The sequence below is a fragment of the Tupaia chinensis genome, unplaced genomic scaffold (genome assembly GCF_000334495.1).
Source record: "Tupaia chinensis unplaced genomic scaffold, TupChi_1.0 Scaffold000270_2, whole genome shotgun sequence".
Taxonomy (NCBI): Eukaryota; Metazoa; Chordata; class Mammalia; order Scandentia; family Tupaiidae; genus Tupaia; species Tupaia belangeri.
The window spans coordinates 3,062,549-3,068,833 of record NW_006159751.1 but is presented as its reverse complement, the minus strand read 5'-3'; positions in this window follow the sequence as shown (position 1 = coordinate 3,068,833).

Below are 6,285 nucleotides of genomic sequence, written 5' to 3'. Positions count from 1 at the left end.
AGGAAATGAAGGAGAAGAGATTGTGGTGTGCCCATCCTCCCCACTGAGGGGGTGATTTCTTCCTTTCCCTCTCTGTCTCTGTCTCTCCTTGTTTGTCTGTCTCTCTCTGGCAAATAAACATGTCTATAGCAAAGAAAAACAAACAAAAGCCAGCTCGGAATAATCATGATGACAAAAAAGCAAAATGTGGCCTGGCATATTCTTTTTTTTTTAAGAATTATTTTATTTAACTTTATTTATTATTATATCATTATTATTTTTCAGTTTGATCAGAGAGAGACAGAGACAGAGAGAGAGAGAGAGGAAGTGAGAAAGCAAGTCACCAGGTCCGAGACTTGAACTGTGGTCGGCCATGTGGGAGTCCAGCTCCTTTAACCACCACGCCACTTGCCGGCCCTGGCCTGGCATAGTCTGATCTCCTACAGTCAAGTTTTGGTATGATGTGTCCTGAGTCCTAATAAAATGTTCATAATTTAATTGGGGAAAAAGACTAATAAGCAAATTTGTATCACAAAGAGCAAATGTGGTAAAAGTGTGGAGATGGCAGAAAACCTGAAGATCATCAGAGTAATGAGAAGTCATCCTGAAAGAAGGAACTACAGAGATTTAAGGGGTGGACAAGGAGAAAAAAAGTCAAGGCTTGAGAGGCCGCCTTCGGAGTCTTGAGGTGTTAATAACACTGGTGGTGGGCCAGGCAGTAGCATGGTGGTTAAGGCGCTGGAACCCACATGGTTGCTGCACAATTCATGTCCCAGACCCAGCAATTTGAGAAACACACCAGACACGTGTGCGTGCACGCCCAAAAATCCCAAAAGGAGAAAGAAGGGACTATGATGTGGCCATCTCCCCTGCAAAGGTGCTTACTCACGTTCTCTCTCTCTCTCTCTCTCTCTCTCTCTCTCTGCCTCTCTCCAGCAAGTGCATGCACCCCATAGCAAACTAAAAAAGAAAGAACGAAAGAAAGAACAAACAAACGAACGAACGAAAGAAAGAAAGAAAGAAATTTGTGACAATGATGAAATATAAAAGATTAGGAGCCTTTTTCACCCTTTGATAGCACCCATTACTTCAGCTCACTCTGAGCATTTATTGTTACTCAACAAAAAAGAGAGACTAAACTGGAAGATTTGTTTCACAAACCCATGTAAGAACTGTCAGTAGGAGAGGTGGCTTTCCCTGCTAAATCCCTCTCACCCCTGGGAAGAGCACTGAGTAGGGAGGTGTTGGGCTATTTTTCCTTCTGGAGCCACCCCACCAGGAAATCTGAAGCTCAGCTCAGCTTTCTCCTGAGGAACAGACCCTACAAGGGGTGCTTTCCTCACTTTCCCTTTCTCTCTCTCACTGTCTCTTTGCAAGCACATGGGCTCTATAAGCACACTGTAGCTGCTGAGGGGCTAGCTCTGCTGTGCCCAGCTGTCGAGAATGAATGAAGCAGTCAGAAACCACCGTAAAGGGCCAAGGCCAGATTGCGAACACAACAAAGCCACCTCCAGAACTAAAAAAGAAAAGAAAGAAAGAAACAAAAAACTAGTAGAACTGTTACTGAATGCACACAACATAATGCAATGCTCAAGAGTAAGAGGAGGATGTGTGTATCCTTGATTTGATTATTACACACTGTATGCCTGCTTTGCAGAACCAGGTCTACCCCACAAAGAAGTACATCGAATATATGCAAAACCGAAATTACAATAAAAGAGTGATCTCGGGACCAGCAGTTAGCATAATGGCTATGTTGCTGAACTCCCACGTTGTCGACCACGGTTCGAGTCCCGGACCCGATGGCTTAAACTCACGCTGGGCGTGTTTGTGTGCGTGCCCAAGATCCCGAGAGGAGAATGGAAGAGAAGGGATTTCAGCATGGCCGTCCCCTCTGGGGGGGTGATTTCTTGCTTTCTATCTCTCTGTCTCTCTCTGTCTTTCTGGTGAGCACACGTGCCCTATAGCAAAAACCTCTCCAAAAAAAAGAAAGAAAGAGTGATCTCATGGTTTTATCATATTAATAGTCACAAAAGGCTAATAAATATATTTATGGCTTTTTAAAATTACAATGAAAAATGTTAGATGTAAACTTTAAAATGAAGCCAGCAGAGGGCATGGTGGTTAAGGCACTGGATCCTACATGGCTGACTGTGCAGTTCAAGTCCCAGATCTGGTGGCTTGAAAAACATGCCCAGCACATGCGCCACATGTCCAAAAATCCTGAGAGGAGACTATAGGAGAAGGGTGCTGCAGCATGGCCATCCTCCCAGGGGGTGACTTCTCACTTTTTCACGCACTCTATCTCCCTCTGGAGAGTTCATGTACCTTACAGCAAAAACTTAAAAAAAAAAAAAAAAAGTACAAGGGGATATATAGTTTTATAAAACGTTTTTATAAGAGACAAAAACAAAAATCACTTGAATTTTAGGCTAACATCATTTCTGGAGTGGGAAACCTAGAATGGCCATGACTTGCATTTTCTACCCAGCACTATTGTATGACTCGTCCAGGGTAGGGCCAGATGGGTCTTTAACTTCCTCTTTACCCACCTCTACCCCTGCCCCCAGGAACCAGTAGAGATTACTCACCACGAAGTCACCACAGTCAAGTGGTTTGTCTGACTCAGTCACGTACACAAACGCTGGGCACCTTTAAGCATGGTACTTAATCTCTCTGTATCTCCACTTTCCTTTTTTTTTTTTCTTTTACAGAGAGTTTTGCTATAGGGCATGTGCCCTTGCCAGAGAGACAGACAGAAGGTGAGAAATCACCCCCAGCCCCAGGGTGAATGGCCATGTGGCAATCCCTTCTCCTCCATTTTCTTCTTGGGATTTTGGGCACACATACACATGCGCCCAACCTGAGGATTTTTGTTTTTTATTTTTTAATATTTATGTAATTTTATTCATTCATTCTTTTCATTTAACCAGAGAGAGACAGAGAGAGAGAAAGTGAGAAAGCAAGCCACCAGGTCCAGGACTTGAACTGTGTGTGGTTGGTCATATGGAAATGTCCAGCATCTTAAACACCATACCACCTGCTGGCCCCCCAACCTGAGTTTTAAACAGCCAGGTCCAGGATTCAAACAGCGGTCAACTACGTAGGAGTCCAGTGATGTAACCATTATGCCATCTGCTGGTCCCTGTGGCTTCACTTACTTTGGTTTTTATTTTATTTTATTTTATTGTTTGTTTGTTTTTTTAATTTGCCAGAGGGTGCATGAGTTCCATGGAGACAGACAGAGAGTGAGAGGAAAGGAAAGTGAGAAAACATCCTCCATGGGGGATGGTCATGCAGCAGTCCCTTCTCCCCCATTTCTCCTTTCTTTGGGGATTTTGAGCACTCACACACACATACATACCTAGCATGTTTTTTAAGCCGTTGGGTCTGAGATTCAACTGCACGGTCAGCCACGTGGGATCCAGCTGCCCTAACCACCAGTCCATGGGCTGACCCCAATTTTCTAATGTCTAAAATAAAAATAATATTTACTACTTTGTTTTTTACTACCATTACTTTTTTAAAAAATGAATTAATTTATTTAATTTGCTATAGGGCACAGGTACTTACTGGAGAGAAAGAGAGAAAGCATCTCCCCCCTCCTAGGGGGACTGCCATACCACAATCCCTTCTCCATTCTCCTCTCTGAATTTTGGACATCCTTGTACATGTGCCCAAGTGTTTTTTTCAAGCCGCAAGGTTCGGTACTCAAATCACGTAGTTATGTGGGATCCATCTGCTTTAACCACCACACCACTGGCTGGCCCACTACTACTTTCTTCTTCTTTTTTTTTTTTTAATCGCCAGAGGGTGCATGTGCTTGTCAGAGTGTGAGATTGAGAAAGTATCACCCAATGGAATATAGTCATGCCATAATCGCTTTCCTCCATTTTTCCTTCCCGTTAGGATTTTGGGCATGCAAAGACACATGCCAAGAGTGTTCTGCAAGCTGCCTGGGCTGGGGTTCAAACTGCAGTCAGCCATGTAGCTCCACCTCCCAGTGCACAGTGCTTAACCACTGTACTACAAGGCTGGCCCTGTACTTTTTAAATATTTTTTTTTGCTAGTGGATGTGTGCACTCACTAGAGAAAGAAAGAGGAGAAAGTACTCCCAGTGGCACATAGTCATGCCACAATCCCTTTTTTCCATTTTTTCATCCCATCAGGATTTGAGGCATGCATACACATGTGCCTGGTATGTTTATCAAACTGCCTGGGCCAGGATTTGATCCACCATGGGCCATTTGGGATTTGACTCCCTATATGCAGGGCTTAATTGTTGTGTTACAGGGCCAGGCCACTACTGAGTTAGGAGTTAGATCCCACTTCTAAGTAGGTAGGACAGACACTTCGTAAGAAGTCACTATGGTAGGAAGTAGACACACAGATATAGTTGAGGCATAGACCTGTGAGAGAGAGCCATCTTACAAGATGGAGTCACTTTGGTCAAACTTTTAATAAAAATCATTCACTGCTCTCACTAGAAATCAAGTGTTAGCTCTCATTGCTTGCTCACATAAAGAACTACTTACAACCACAGCTGCTTAAAGCCTGCTTGAGATAATGACAGCTAGGCAAAAGAGCAAAAGACCTTGAGCAATAATTTGTGATGAGCTATCACCTGGGAAATGAAAACATGACATACAGGTTTGTACCTGCAAGAGAAGGCAGCCCCTATGCTTTTCCCTTCTAATGAACTCGCAACACAATTTTTTTCTCCTTTCCCCTATGGTCTGGTTAATATACACTATACTCCCCTTTCACATGTTTCTAAAGACTTCCTTACTCATAGGGCTAGGAACAGACAGAGAGCACACTGACATAAATCATTAACAAGAACAGAAGAGACACCTTCTTTAAGGTCTGAGGAACTCAAAGACTAGGATTAACAACCCAAGATCCATGATGTCACAAAAACAAATTCCAGGACTAGTGGTGATATCTCCTACAAGAAAAGTAGTTTTTCTTTCTTGGTAGGTCCCATATAATTAGCCCTTTTAGTCTTCAAGGGCAACCCATTCCCGGAACCCTCTCCCTACTTGGCAGCTCTGTTCCTCCTTTCCTTTCTTAATAAAGTCCACTTTGCCATCCCCTCTCTGTGTCCTCATCTCTAATTCTTCACATGTGTAAGAATCTGGTTAGATTAAGGCTCTGGATTTGGCACTGGTATTGGGCCTGATCACCCCAACCTCCCCTATCACTACTTTTTAATTTATATAATTACCTTCAAAAGCAGCTGGCAAAGGAATTATTTACTTTACTACCCATTTAACAAAAAAGGAAGAATAGGAAATAAGAAATCAAACAGATGTCAAAGATCATTTGATTAATCAGTTGCAAAAGACTACAGTCCTGCGGACCAAGCAGTTAGCGTAATGGCTATGTCGCTGGACTCCCACATAGTCAACCACGGTTCACGTCCCAGACACGGTGGCTTATACTCACGCCAGGCATATGTGCATGTGTGCCCAACATCCCGAGAGGAGAAAGGAGGAGAAGGGATTGCGATGTGGCCATCCCCCCTGGGAGGTGATTTCTCGCTTTCTGTCTCTCTGTCTCTCTCTGTCTTCCTGGTGAGCGCATGCACCCTATAGCAAAAACCTCTCCAAAAAAAAAAAAAAAAGACTACAGTCCTGGAGCCCTGGCATTTAGTCTACTCACATTAAGATTTCCAGGCAGGGGACCAGTAGATGGCATAGTGGACTCCCACTTAGTTGACTACAGTCCAGGACCCTGGAGCTTAAAACTCACACTGGGCATGTGTCCATGCTTGTCCAAAATCCCAAGGAGAATGGAGAAGTGATTGTGGTGTGGCCATTCCCCCTGGGGGGTTATTTCTCACTTTCTCTCTCTCTCTGTCTCTCTGCAAAGAACACGCCCCTTATAGCAAAAATCTCTGTGTGTGTGTGTGTGTATATATATATATATATATATACAGTCTAGGTAGGCCTCAGCTTGCCAAAGAATATGAAAGAATGGCTTATAACATCTTTTCCTCCATAGGCCTTGAGAACAGTCCATTCTTCCAGGGGTTTTCACTAGGCACTGTCCAGAACCACTCATAGCCAGAATGAAGGGACTAGTTTTACACAATAAGGTGTCTTATCTCTTTGTCCTAAGGCTGTGCTTCCTCCATAACAGAACAGAATAGGTACATGCTAAAATCTTCTATCACTTCTCATTCATTCATTAAATCAAAAAAGAAAAGGAAAAAGGAAAAGAAGGAAAGAAAGAAAGAAAGAAAGAAAGAAAGAAAGAAAGAAAGAAAGAAAGAAAGAAAGAAAGAAAGAAAGAAAGAAAAAG